The following is a 15,712-nucleotide window of genomic DNA, read 5'->3' on the forward strand; positions in this document are numbered from 1 at the left end:
TCTCATTTCCTCTTAAATCTGAAGAAAAACCAAACATGGTTGACGAAGTACCACATAATCGTCCTCTTAAATTCTACGCTATCCCATCTCAATAAGAACCTCACAACAGCGTTGCTGCCCCCGCTATTAATCGAAACGATTTCGAGCTGAAACCCTCACTCTTATCAGCCGTCCAACAACATCAATTTGCTGGAAATCCAACAGAAGATCCTAATGAGCACCTGACCAAGTTTGTGCAGTACGCGGATACTGTAAAAGCCTATGGTGTATCTCAAGATGCGATAAGACTGCGCCTTTTTCCCTTTTCTCTAAGAGACAAAGCTTGGGCTTGGTTGCAATCCTTGCCCTCCAACTCCGTTACAACATGGGAGGAGCTGAAGAACGTCTTCTTATCCCGATACTTTCCGCCGAGCAAAACTGCTATGCTGAGAGCTCAAATCAACAGATTCAGGCAAAAAGAAGTGGAATCTATCTAAGAAACGTGGGAGAGATACAAGGACATGATGAGGATATATCCACATCACGGTCTAGAAGACTGGGTGATCATTCACACTTTTTATAATGGGCTTTTGTACAACACAAGACTTACAATAGACGCTGCCGCGGGCGGTGCACTTATGGATAAGCCATACACTGAAGCATATCAACTCATTGAAAACATGGCCCAAACCATTACCAATGGGGAGGTGAACGAACTCCAGTGGAAAAGTCCTAGACTAAGGGTGGAATGTACGAAATTAGTAGCCTTGACCATGTTCATGCAAAGGTAGATGCCCTTGTCCAAAAATTAGATAACTTGACCATACCACCCGCAGCCACCGTGGCCGCTGTAACACCAAACTGTGAGCTATGTGGAAATCCTAGACACACTGCACCAGAATGTCAAATATTAGTAGGAGTCCCAACCGATCAAGTGAACTACACACAAGGAAATCCCTATTCAAATACTTACAACTCTGGTTGGAAAAACCATCCCAATTTCTCGTATAAGAATAACAATGCCCTTTATGCACCTGGCCAAACACCAGCTGTTCCGCCTGGATATCAAAAGCCAGCTAATAATGCTCCTAACATGCCTAGGAAGTCAAATCTCGAGTTGATGATGGAAAGCTTCATAGCTACTCAAGCTCAAACAGACAAGGACTTCTTGAACCAAAACATACATACTAGCGAGCAACTTAAACAACTAGCGAATAAAGTAGACGCCTTAGCCACCCACAATAAAATGCTTGAAACACATATTTCACAAGTGGCTCAACATCAAGCATCTACAGCCGCTCCAGCTGGAATATTTCCTGGACAGCCGCAACCTAATCCGAAGGGACATGCAAATGCCGTTATACTGAGAAGTGGAAAAGAAGTAGATGGACCGTAGATCCGAGACTCCAAAACTCTGCCATGTACCAAAAACCAGATAAAACCTCAACTGAGCAGGTGAATGAACCAAAGGAAACAGAAGATAATACCCAGGAGGCCGAAGAGAAAGAGAAACCTTATGTGCCTCCACCTCCTTATAAACCACCCATTTCGTATCCTCAAAGACTCAAAAGTTCTAAAACTGCGAATCAATTTAGGAAATTTGTTGAGCTTCTGAAGCAATTAAACATTACGATACCCTTTATAGAAGCCATCACACAAATGCCTTCCTATGCCAAATTTCTTAAGGAAATCCTATCCAATAAGAAAAAGATTGAGGATGACAAAACAATTACACTTATTGCCGAGTGTAGCGCCATAATCCAGAACAACATGCCTCCCAAACTAAAAGACCCGGGTAGCTTCTCCATACCCTGTGTCATTGGAAAGTTCGTCATAGACAAAGCTCTATCCGATCTAGGAGCCAACATTAGCGTAATGCCCCTAACCATTTGTAGAAGGCTCAATATGGGAGAGTTAAGACCGACAAAGATGTCCGTTCAATTAGCTCACCGCTCGATTAAATATCCTGTCGGTATACTAGAGAATGTCCCAGTTCGTGTAGGTCAATTTTACATTCCTACCGATTTCATAATCATGGACATTAAAGAAGATGACAGTACACCTATCATTCTAGGAAGGCCATCCTTGGCTACCGCCGGAGCCATCATAGACGTAAAGAGAGGTAAGCTGACATTCGAAGTTGGAGAGGAAAAGGTTGAATTCATCTTAACCCAATTCTTACAAGCGCCAGCTATAGACGACACCTGCTATCTGCTTGATGTCATAGACAAATGCGTGAGAGAGATGGAGATGGAAGAAACCACGTATTCTGAAATAATGAAAATCCAAATCCCTCCAATCCTTGAAGACAATAATTGGCATGAACCATACCAAAACGAAAGTCTAAGCGAATGCTTAGCACTTACACCCGACCACATGCCATGCCCAAAGAAACCTGACTTGGAATTAAAAACACTACCAAAGAACCAAAGATACGAATTCCTAGACACTGAACTGAAAAGACCAGTAATAGTCAACGCTGGCTTAGGACAGATGGAAACCGAGAAATTATTAGATGTCCTACGAAAATATCCAACAGCGTTAGGATATAACATCGCCGATCTAAAAGGAATAAGTCCTTCAATCTGTATGCATCGTATTATGCTGGAGGAAGACTGCAAAACCTCTAGAGAGCACCAGAGAAGGATCAACCCAATCCTAAGTACCGTAGTCAAGGATGAAGTAAAGAAACTTCTAGACACTGGAATCATATACCCAATCTCAGATAGTCAATGGGTTAGCCCCGTTCATGTAGTACCCAAGAAAGGAGGTGTTACAGTTGTTAAGAACGAAAAGGGCGAATCCATAGCACAAAAAGTTGTGACCGGAAGTAGAATGTGTATTGACTATAGAAAACTAAATAAAGCCACTCGTAAAGATCATTTCCCTCTACCTTTCATAGATCAAATGCTTGAACAACTGGCTAAGCATTCTCACTTCTGCTATCTAGATGGTTATTCAGGATTCTTTCAAATCCCAATCCATCCTGACGACCAAGAAAAGACTACCTTCATATGCCCTTATGGTACATTCGCCTACCGACGAATGCCATTTGGCCTATGTAACGCTCCCGCAACATTTCAAAGATGCATGATGGCAATCTTCGTAGATTTTATAGATGAGATCATGGAAGTCTTCATGGACGATTTTTCTGTTTGCGGTCAAAGTTTTGAAGGATGTCTATCTAACCTCGAAATGGTACTCGAAAGATGCGTAAAAGTAAACCTCGTTTTAAACTGGGAGAAATGCCATTTTATGGTTCAACAAGGAATTGTATTAGGTCACGTGGTATCAGACAGAGGAATTGGAGTGGACAAAGCTAAAATCGAAATTATAGAGAACCTTCAACCTCCGAAAACCGTTTGAGAGATAAGAAGCTTTCTAGGACACGCCGGTTTCTACCGACGTTTTATTAAAGATGTCTCAAAAATAACCTTGCCACTTACAGGATTATTAATGAAGGACGCTGACTTCATATTTGATGAAAAATGCTTAACAGCGTTCAACCAACTGAAAACATCTTTAATCACCGCACCCATAATGCAACCACCTGACTGGAGATTACCATTTGAAATCATGTGCGATGCGAGTGATTACGCAGTGGGCGTAGTACTAGGACAAAGGAAGGATAAGAAGCTTCATGCTATTTACTATGCAAGTAGAACGCTTGATCCTGCCCAAATGAACTACGCCACCACTGAAAAAGAACTTCTAGCTGTCGTGTTCGCATTGGACAAATTCCGTTCCTACCTGGTGGGGGCGAAAATTATCATCTACACCGACCAGGCTGCTATTAGATATTTGTTAAGTAGGAAGGATGCCAAACCAAGACTTTTAAGATGGATCCTGCTCTTACAAGAGTTTGATTTAGAAATAAAAGATAAGAAAGATACTGAGAACGTAGTAGCAGACCACTTATCTCGTATCGAAGGGAACAAGCCTGAACAAACCCCAATTAATGACGATTTCCCTTACGAATGACTCATAGCCCAAATGGAAAGTGATATGTCTGAACTGACATTAAGCGATACAGAAATAGAAGAATCAGTGGAAGAAGTACATGCGAATGCAACTCTGCCATGGTACGCTGACTTCGTCAACTACCTAGCCGTCGAAGTACTTCCGCCAGACCTATCTTATCAACAAAAGAAGAAGTTCTTTCATGACCTAAAACAATATTACTAGGATGAACCCCTTCTTTTCAAAAGAGGGACTGACGGTATTTTCCGTCGATGTGTCCCGGAAGATGAAATCGAAGATATAATCTCTAATTGCCATTCCGCCCCCTATGGAGGGCATGCAAGTACCTCAAAGACCTCTAACTGTCGACTATGTCTCGAAATGGATCGAGGCTGTAGCCTCTCCAACAAATGACACACGAGTAGTAATCAAGCTATTCAAAAATATTATCTTTCCCAGATTCGGTGTGCCAAAACTAGTAGTTAGTGACGGTGGCTCCCACTTCATATCGAATATATTTGGAAAACTCATTCTGAAGTATGGAGTCCGACACCGCGTAGCAACACCGTATCATCCACAAACTAGAGGGCAAGTCGAAGTCTCGAATCGAGAAATAAAACAAATTCTTGAGAAGACCGTAGGAATATCCAGAAAAGACTGGTCATCCAAACTAAACGAAGCTTTGTGGACCTACAGGACGGCTTACAAAACCCCGATAGGAACCACACCCTTCAAACTAGTTTATGGTAAATCATGCCACCTCCTTGTATAACTGGAACACAAAGCGTATTGGGTAATTAAAACCCTTAACATCAACTATACTTCCGCAGGCGAGAAACGGATTCTGGACATCCACGAAATTAGAAGAGCTCAGATTGGACGCTTACGAGAATGCCAGGATCTACAAAGAACGAACCAAAAGATGGCATGACAAACGCATCTCTAGGAAGGAGTTTAAAGTCGGTGACGTAGTGCTGCTATTTAATTTAAGACTTAAACTCTTTCCAGGAAAACTCAATTCTCGGTGGTCTGGCCCTTTCGAGATCACCAAGGTTCTCACTAGTGGTGCGATAGAAATAAAAGGTAGAAATAGTGACCCTTTCATAGTAAACGGGCAACGCTTAAAGCATTATCATTATATAGAAAACAGAGACTATTCGAACAGTCTCAGACTCATAGAGCTGCCCGCTCAACCCCAAACCTAGTACAACGCGACACTACTGTCGAACTTTCGACATTAAACAAAGTGCTTAGTGGGAGACAACCCACCTTATTTCTTTTCGTTATTTTTCTTACTATCTAGTTTTTCCTTTCTTTAATTTTCTTCGTTATTTTTGTTTGCTCCCCCTTCTTGATTCTTTGCAGTCACTCTTGTTGTTTCTAGTAACTAACTTAGACATATTGGATATTGACAAACAGGAAAATTACTAATTAGTTAGTTAATTACTTTCATCTTGCAACAACCAGAGACAGTTTCTAGAGGCAGAGTTCAACGCAGGCGGTATGATTATCTAGCCAGGAAGAATATGTCATTGACCATATATTATGATGGACCGACCATGGATAAATTAGGCATCCGAGATAGCATCCTATATATGTTTAACCAGTTGGGGTGGGAGAACACAACCATTAAGAGACGGTTTGTCATGTACCGCGAGCTAACCTTAGAATTCCTGAGTTCCCTTGTATACATCCCCGAACATGGTTATGGACTCAACAAAGGGTTAATATCCTTTAGGTTATTTAGCATGAACTTCACCTACACCCGTCGAGACCTTGCTGACCTCTTAGGATTCCCTAGCGGCCCTTTCGTCTTTACTACCCGCCAGGAGGACCTTATCGATGACATTAATCTCGATGACTTCTGGGGTTGCATATCCGGAGAATCCAACCCAAACCCGAATGAGATGCACTCACAAAAGATCCATAACCCTGCTATCCGTTATTTTCATAAAATACTAGCCCACACCTTATTTGGTAAGGAAGAGAATAACACCTTAGTGTCCTACGATGAACTCTTCATCCTGCTGTGTGTCGATCAAGGTCGACACGTCAATATAGTGACATTCATGATGGAAATATTTGTCCACCTTGCTAAGAATAACCGTACCCCAATAATCATAGGTGGCCTAGTTACCATGATAGCAGACGCTATAGGACTTGTACGCCCATTTTATGAGCTTATACCTTTTGGAAACATCCACCCAATGGATATCGAATTTTGCTTTAACCGCAGAATCATAGGTAACATTGGGACGGATACCTTTGATTATCTAATCAGTAATGAAGTGGTTCGACTTTTCACCTTGCCTAACCATGAGAAAACGAGTGTTCACAACCGAGATAACTAGCTCTATGACTTAGAGGAACACCCTATCGATCCACCTTCACCTCCCGCTACACCGCCCAAATATGAGTGTGTTAATGACTCTATCCTTAAGGAAGAATCTGACCCTGAAACACCTCCCAACTATTATAACCTTGCTGAACCGATTCATCCATCTTGTGCTGATAATCATGCCATGCTCATCACCCGTCTGAATACTTTCCAAGCTGACATCACCATTGTGAAAGAAGAGATAAAGCTCATACGCTTTGATGTCCTAGGCCTGATGGATATAGCCGTTGAGCAGTTTCATTATCTAAAAGAAGTTGTTGCTGCATTGGGACAAAAACATGGCTGAAACTACTGACCACTAATTTCTCCTACTCGCACTAAGCAATGAGGACACTGCTTTATTTTGTGTGGGGAGGGAGCACTATTTACTGCATTACTTGTTCTATTGTTTTCATTTGCTATGTTATCGCTACATTCCTTTCCTATGTTACATTTAATTTCAATTCATTAATTCAATTGCTATTTAATTACGCTTACTTTATCTTTTTATTTATCCCTACATTTATGCTGTTAAATTCAAAATGCTTAGCTATTATGCTGCTATTCTGCTGTGTTGAGAATTTTTTTGAATTTAGCGTGTGACGACCGTCACTATAGGGTGACGTCCGTCTCGCAGACGTGACGACCGTCATGAATCTGGAACGATCGTCACACACATGAAAATGACCATTACGAGCAAGTAACCGTTGCAGACGACCGTTACGCATCCGTTGCTCGTAACGACCGTCACACCCCTGTGACGGCCGTCACGAATTCCAGAGACCTCGCCTATAAAAGCAGGCTCTCTTTCTCCCTTTCTCCTCACCAATATTCACTCTCCTATATTCTGATCATCATCTATTCAATTCTTCACTATTTTTCTTCGAACGCATAACTAACAAACCTTCCACCTCACCCACCAACACCAAAAGTTTCATCCAACTCATCAAATGGCCCGTCAAGAAAGAGGCACTCCCAACCTATCAACCGTCACATTCCGCGATGGAGAAGCCGGCGAACGCCAAAGGAGCAACTACCTCAAATTCTATTAACGCTCCGTTCAAGCCACGAGGTATGTGGATCATGAATTCCTAAGGGAGTTAGGACTTTCGGAGGGTGTGGAATGGATGCTAGCTGCCTCCAGTCTGACGCAGCTCTGTACCACACCGCAGCCAACCTACGAAGCGCTGACCCTAGAATTTCTAAGTTCCTACTCTTACATCACTCCACCTGGCGCTACCCAATATCTCACCGGTGTAGCCACATTTAGAATGTTCGGCACCGAGTATTCCCTTAATCAAACCTTGATTGCAAGAATGCTTGGTTTCCGACATGGAGAAGGAATCCACTGCTGCATCCCAGAAGGATGGTCTGATATAGCATTCCAGGTTTGGCACAACCTCACCCACATGAACGCAACGACTTGGGATACGCTTAACGCAACATATATCCACAACCCAACCATTAGATACTTTCACAGAGTCCTGGGGCACACAGTTTTTGGAAGAGTCAGTAACCACAAGGTAAACTCTAAGGAACTTTTCCTTCTTCACTGTGTGTTTGCCCAAATTGCGTTCAATGTTACTCCTTTCCTACTAGCCAACATCCAGGTTGCTTGCATGAGAGGCAGCCAGGCGTTTTGTTGTGGGGGAATTATCACCTCCATAGCATTGGGCTTGAACCTGGGAGATAGGCTAGCCAACTTACCCGCCCTGGAAGCAGAATTCCTCGACATCGACTACTGCCGTGACTCACACCTAATCAAAGCAAGAGATGATGGGAAATATCATCCTGTTGTCAGAAACAAGACGGTACAAAGTATCATCATGCCCAACAGGAACCGCACAGATCCAAGAGAAATGACAAATTGGACCATTGATCTGGAGGCCCCCGAGCCAAATGATGGAAATCCTGGTAATGGTATAGATGAAGTCGAAGAAGAGCTTGACAGAGGCATGTCTCAACTATCTCAAGAGCACGCTGCAGAGACCTCCTCCCGAGGACAACGAAGAAGCGAACGAAGACCCGCCTCCATGGAAAACATCTACGCCGAGATGTTGAGACACAACCAAATAATGGAAGACCGCCAAACAGAAATGATGCAAGCGATCCAGCAAATGCAGCGGAATCAGCACGATTATGCTCACTGGCATGATCAGGGGATGGCGGAACTTTCAGACTAGATGAGTGCCCTGACATATCGCGTAGATGCCATCCAGGAGTACACTCAGCACGTAAGGTTGGATCCTACCCAGCGAGGACGAGGTGAGCGCGCAAGAGCAAGAGCCAGAGCACGAAGAAGCCAACCGCGTAGTGATGAGCAATGATTTTTGTTTCTTTTCCTTTTTTTACTTCTGTATACTGTCGCATTAAGGACAATGCAATTTTTAAATGTGGGAGGAAATCCTTATCACTCCTCTACTTGTTTCTATTGCTAATACTTTCAGCCAATACAAAAAATTTTGCTTGTCCTTTTTCAATCATTTACACATATTTTGGCATAACAAATTTTTTTCCTTAAGATTAAATGCATACCCTACGAGTACATAGGTTGTCCCGAGGAGGCTTTGTTAGGAAAACCGAGAAAGATCTAACAAGATTGATACCGTCCCGACACCCTAGACCCCTTATTTCTACGAGATCAGTTTGAACAACCATTGTACCGACACCTTAAGTCTCCATTCTAGATTAACCCATAGTAGTTTATACTAGCAGTCAACACCATCTCAAGCGCAAACCACGTGGAGAGCCGATGAATATAAGTGTTTGATGCCTACAAATCAAGAAACTCCTTCATACTGTTGCTATCAAGAAATTGATAAAAAGAACCATACAAAAGGTTGCAAAGTTATGCAAAAAGAAGGAATAAAAACCCCCAGTCGGTTGGTCCAGAGGTACCTGGTACTGGACTCGATAGGGAGAACTATGGTTCAATCCCCCACAACCTTCAAATGGGATATATAAAGGGGTACCACACTAGTGTACCAGACCCCCGTGCTAGAAAAGGATCAAAGTCACTAACCGGCTACTTCACTAAGTGCGTGCGGAGGCAAAGGGCTTAATGTGATTGCGCTAGAATGAAACCGGGTGAAATAGAAACAGAGACACTAGGTAGAGCTATAATAGTATGATTCGAACTGACTTGTGTAAAGGAGAGATCTATGATAAAGCTGAAAGCTCGTGTCATCACAGTATCTTTGGTGTTTCACTCAATATCGGACATCCTAACAATCCACCTGACAACCACGTATGAACAGGTAATGTATCCGCGTTTAAATTATATTTTTCAAATTGTGTTTGCTTGAGGACAAGCAAAGATTCAAGTTTAGGGGAGTTTGATAACGCGAAAACACATCAGATAGTTGCCTTTATTTACACTCAGAAATCACATCATTTCGATTAATATCCCGATTTTTACGCAAGTATTCGTGTTGTTTTTGTAGGTATTTAAATCTCCATGCATTAAAGAGAAAAATGAAGAAAAGGAAGAAAAAGAAGAAGAAACAAGTAAAAAAGCATAGAAAAACCAGAAGAACAGAAAAAGCAGATTTTGCTGATGTGACGATCGCCACACATTTATGACGCTCGTCACGACCCAGACTGTGACGATCGTCACAGGCCCATGACGAGCGTCACACGGCCACAAACTGCGCTTTGAAGCAGTCAACAACAGGCACCCAAAAGTGCCTATATTTCCTCTAACAAAATTTTCCCACGATTTCCTCTCTCAAGACCAAGTGTTCCTTGAATTCCTCAACTACCAAGACCTAATGGACACTATATAAAGGACTCAATTGGGAAAAATTGGGGACGCTTACTTGAAGGTGAGAAAAACAAGAAAGGGGGGTTTGAATTGTTTTGGAAAATAAGCGCTTTTTCAGAATAAGAACACACAGGATTTTATACTGGTTCGCTTATAACACAAAGCTACTCCAGTCCACCCGGCCAAGGTGATTTCGCCTTCAAAAAGGACTTAATCCACTAATCTTGAAAGATTATTACAACCAACGTCTAAGAGAAAGATCTCTTAGTCCTCCCAAGTATACAGACTGCGCAGAATCACTTGAGGAACAATAAAAAACAATTTAGGCAAAACAGAGTTTGTAATCTAGAGTGCTTCTAGGATAAAGCAAATATTACAACAATTTGAGCAAGTAAAAGGTTTCACGTTATGAGCAAAAGCTCGTGAAAGACTAAGAGAGAGAGTGGAATATTTCTGTGTGTTCAGGTGTGTCTCTCAAAGAAGTTTGCCGTCCTTTATATAGAGGTGAAGGAACCGTTGTAGTGATGGCAGAATATTTAACTTTGATTAGAGTTTAATGCCATTACTTCTGTGTTTCTTGCCATAGCAGGTTTGTCTCCTTGAATAACTTCTTTCCAAATATACTTTCTTTCCATTTGAAGTTGTAGTTTCCGTTACTCTTTCTGGATAGGGAGATTCTTCGTCAGAATTTGTGTTAACTCTGTTATTCTGAGATTGTTGTGATGTAACATCAGAGCTTCTGATAGTCCTGGTCTTTTAGATCATCAGCGTTGACTTCAGAGGAACTTGAGAGCTTCTGGTATCCGGATATGCTGCTCAGAGTTAGAACTTCTAGAGCGCGCTTCTTCTTCAGATGCTTCTGATATTCTGATACTTTGTATCTGATTTGATTCTGTATCTGATAAAGCGATCAGATTCCTTTGTTCTTGTTCAGAGTCCTGCACACTTAGAACCTTTTCGTTAGAGTGCCATTTTTGGTTTCATCCTTTGTTATCATCAAAATCATGGAATCTGTTGTAGAACTATTTTTGTTCTTACAATCTCCCCCTTTTTGATGATGACAAAACAAACTTAAATGACAGATGAAACATTCAGATATAAGAGTTTATCAGATCAGATAGAAGTGAGCTCCCCCTGAGATAGGCTAGGGAGTTCAGAAGTTCTTACCAGAGCTTCCAAGCAATGAAGTTTCTAGATACATTTCTGCAACTTTCTAAGTCAAAGAGTGTTAGATAGATTTTTATTGAATAGTATGTTTGCAGAGTACTTAAGGATTTAGACAATTTTTCATCAGAGCTGTTTGATTTCTCCCCCTTTTTGTCAGAATCAAAAAGACTTAGTAAAAATAATAAGCAGGAAGAAAATATATATATATATATATATTCAAAGAAGAGCATAAGACATCGGAGACAAAACACAAAAAAAAAGCAGAAACAACAGGCACAAAAAAAGGAAATAAGCCTAGGTGCCTAAGGGTTGGGAGGAGGAGGCATTCTCTAAAGCAGTTGAGTCAGCAGATTCTGGATGTTGGCGTTGACTGTGTCCTGTTGATCCAATCTGGCTCGAACTTCCTTCTGCTCTTTCTGAAGCTCCTTAAGGGTCTTGAGAACCAGAGGGGCAAATGTAGAGGACTCCCCCTGAGTCAGAGCATGCTGTTCTGCAGCACGGAGAGCTTCAGCTTCAGCGGCGGCTTTTGCTTTAGCTTCAGCAGCAGCAGCATCAGCTAGAGCTTTGGCTTCAGCTTCCTTTACCCTTTGAAGTTCTTCTTGTCTTGCTCTTTCTTCTGCTTCCCTTCTGGCTTCTTCCTCAGCTTCTCTAGCTAAGCGCTCCTGTAGTCTTGCCTCAGCATCTCTGATGAAGTCGTTTCGGACTTGCTCAGAGAGGTTTTTCAGCTTGAAGGCCTCAGAGGTCATCCAGCCAATAACTCTATTCCAGTGTGTCCTAACAGAGGAAGGATCATCATTGATGCCAGAGTTGACGGTCAGAGACTTGACCTTTTCCACTGATGCTCCTGCAAATAACATAATTGCCTCTTCTAAGGTTGGCAGGGAGTGTCCAGGTTCAGATGGTGGAGGTGAGGAAGGGGGAGGGCTTAGGTTGAGAGTTTGAGGTTCAGCGGAAGTGTTTGGAGGGTTAATGTCAGAGGTGTTGGGGTCAGAGGGTTGAACGTCAGAGGGAGTGATGGTTGGTTGTTCTGTGGGTGGTGAGGTTACTTCAGGTTCAGGTGGAGGTTGTTGTGGTTGTTGTGAGGCAAGGTTTTGAGTCTGAAGTTGGGCTAGAGTGGGAGAAGCGGGGTCAGAGAATTCTGTGTCAGTTGAGATGATACAGTAAGGAGGTGATTTTGGGGCTGAAGATGAGGAGGTGGTTTCATTCATTTGTTCAGCTTCAGATAGAGGTAAGGAGGTATTGGCGAGGTTAAATTTTGGGAGTGGTTGAGATGTTCTGGTCGTTGAAGGAGGGGTTTCAGATGGGGTGTATAGAGGTGTTGGTAGAGGAATAGAAGAAGCAAGTTGCTGTACAGAAGGAGCAGGAGAGGCAGACTTACCAGAAGACTCATGCAGAGGTGCTGGAGGTCTTGATTCAGAGGATTCTCCTAGCTTCGCTTTCTTCTCCTTCGATGTCTTCTCAGATGGACCTCTTTTATGCCTCATGAAGTTGGGAGCTTTATCTGGCAGTTCGCTCGACTTGAATTCTGAGATATCCACTCCTTCATCCTTCAGACTCTGGAGATAGTGGAGAATTGCCTCTTTGGGTTCTTCCTTGGAGAACAGATATAGACCATGGGGAATTTTCCTCTGATCTTTTAAGGCTTCCCAAGAGGTGTCCAGAGTAGGTCTAACGTTGACCTTCTCCAGAATCCCCATGCTCTTCAGATTCCTGGAGTTCAGAGGCTTTCCAGTGTCTATTGCCATGTCGTCCATGAGCTTGAGCTTTACCAGATGGTCCACGAGACCATTTTCTATCAGTACATCTGAGATGAGTCTTCCCAGAGGAATGTAAGTTCTGGGCTTCATGTGATTTCTGGTTTCGCGTACAGAGTCTCTGAGGTACTTGAAGAGAAGTGCAGGGAGGCATAGCTTCAGACCTTTGTGAATGCAATACAGAATACATTTCTGATCTGTGTTGATGTAGTCTGAGGAGTTTGACGCTGGGCGATGATGGATTGCACCCAGAATGATTTTGAGCCAAACCTGGAGGTTCTGAAGTAGTTCCTTGTTCTTTGAGGGGTTGCCTTCTGCGTTTTGTTTGAAGATAGTTGGGTTGATTTCTTGAGATATGTATTTCGCCCTGGGATTGATGTGGTAAATTCTTCTGCCTCCATCTTTCTCCATGTTTAGAAGAGCAGCGATGGGCTTTTCAGATATCACCATCTTTACTCCCAGAACATAGGAGACGATGAAGTTATCGTTAGCATAAGCAAATCTCCAGAATTCTTTAATAAGATTTGGGTAAATTGGACCGTAGAGGCGTTGAAAGTAGTTTCCCTAGCCTTATTTGCGAAGTTCTTCAGTGAGGTCTACGCCATTTCTTCTCATGTTATCAAAATCCACCAAGGATTCACACAGCACTTCCAGTTTGTCAAAGGGCGTTGCAAGATGAATGTGGGGCTCACGATCAAGAATGTGAGGCTCCTTGTATACTGGTGTTGTAACTACGCCTGTAACCGTTGGAGTAGGGTTGCTTGTGCTTGGAACTTGATTGCTTGAGTCCATTTGCTGAGAGTAGTTGAACACAGCTTGTTATTGAGCATCCATGGTGTTGATGAAGAACTGAGATGAAGATGAACTGCTTGCAGAAATTCCTTGAGAGAACTGGGGTTTAAAGAGTGAGTGAGAGTGAAATGTGTGCAAAGTGAGAAAAGAGTGTTTAAATACCCAAATATGGGCGCATGCAAAACGATACAAAAATAAGAGTTTTAGCATAAAAACCAAGTTAGCACGTTTAGAGGGAGAAATGATTATAGCTCATAAATGATGTCTAATCCCAACAGTCATCACACTGCTCGAGGAGATCTCAAGAGACTGTTCCTTGATTACTGCTGGACAGCTGTCTAGAAGTTCCAAGGTCAGACGCAAGACACTCCACGTGTTTTGATTTATCTGATCTTCAGGAATACCAAAGGATTGGTTCCTGGAGATTTCCAACTCAGATAACTTCTAACTGAGTAGAAGTATCAGAGTCAGAGTCAGAGTCTCATTTAGCAACCTCAGAGGCACATTTTATTCATGGCAGTTTTGAATGTTCAGATTTTCTAAGATAAAGAGGAATCTATCTTCAGCTAAGGGTTTAGTAAAGATATCTGCCCATTGATGATCTGTATCAATGAACTTCAATGTTACTATCCCTTTCTGAACATAGTCTCTAATAAAATGATGTTTTATTTCAATGTGCTTAGCTCTGGAGTGCAAAATGGGATTTTTACTTAAACAAATGGCAGCAGTATTATCACAAAAGATAGGAATGTTACTCTCGAAGATTTGCAGATCTTCTAACTGATTCTTCATCCAGAGCATCTGAGTAGTGCACAGTGATGCTGAGATGTATTCTGCTTCTGCCGTGGACAGGGCGATAGTTGATTGCCTTTTGCTTGCCCAGGATATCAGATTGTTTCCCAAGAGCTGACAATTTCCAGATGTGTTTTTTCGTTCCAATCTATCTCCTGCGTAATCTGCATCACAATAACCAGAAAGTCTATACTCGGATGTTTTCTCATACATCAGGCCCAGGTTAGGAGTTCCTTTCAGATATTTGAGAATTCTCTTAACTGCAGTTAAGTGAGTTTCTCTAGGATCTGATTGGAATCTAGCACAGAGACAAACACTGAAGAGAATATCAGGTCGAGTAGCAGTCAGATAGAGAAGGGAGCCTATCATACCACGATAGAGCTTCTGACAAACCTTTTTACTAACTTCTTCCTTTTCAAGAATGCATGTTGGATGCATGGGAGTCTTTGCAGAGTTACATTCAGCCATGTCAAATTTCTTCAGAACATCTTTTATGTATTTGCTTTGATGAATGTACGTGACTTCTGAAGTTTGGTTAATTTGAATTCCCAGAAAGAACTTTAGTTCTTGCATTATGCTCTTTTCAAATTCTGCCTGCATTAACTCGGAGAATTCTTGACAAACAGAGGCGTTAGCTGAACCAAAAATGATATCATCAACGTATATCTGGCATATCATGAGATCATTGTTAAGGTTTTTACAGAAGAGTGTGGAGTCAACTTTCCCTCTGATAAAATTATGTTCCAGAAGAAAGTTACTTAAACGTTCATACCAAGCTCTGGGAGCTTGTTTAAGTCCATATAAGGATTTTTTAAGTTTAAAGACATGTTCTAGATAATTTGGATTTTCAAAACCTGGAGGTTGGTTGACATACACTTCTTCTGATATATAACCATTAAGGAATGCGCTCTTGACATCCATTTGATACAATTTGATAGAATGATTTATAGCGAAAGATACAAGAAGACGAATAGATTCTAACCTGGCGACTGGAGCAAAGGTTTCATTGTAATCAATACCTTCTTGTTGACTGTAACCTTGAGCCACTAGTCGAGCTTTATTTCTGACGACTTCTCCTTTCTCATTCAGCTTGTTTCTGAATACCCATCTAGTTCTGATAACGTGAGT

At 42.0% G+C, this 15,712-nt stretch overlaps 1 non-coding gene across 1 annotated transcript; it reads right to left on the bottom strand.

The window, feature by feature from the left end:
* Positions 1 to 422: 422 nt before the first annotated feature.
* LOC127089558 (small nucleolar RNA R71) lies at positions 423 to 529 on the bottom strand. The gene has a single exon (XR_007791137.1). It is a non-coding gene; the product is annotated as a small nucleolar RNA R71 (small nucleolar RNA).
* Between the last annotated feature and the right edge of the window lie 15,183 nt (positions 530 to 15,712).

Source organism: Lathyrus oleraceus, chromosome 5 (assembly GCF_024323335.1).
Source record: "Lathyrus oleraceus cultivar Zhongwan6 chromosome 5, CAAS_Psat_ZW6_1.0, whole genome shotgun sequence".
NCBI classification, from domain to species: domain Eukaryota; kingdom Viridiplantae; phylum Streptophyta; class Magnoliopsida; order Fabales; family Fabaceae; genus Lathyrus; species Lathyrus oleraceus.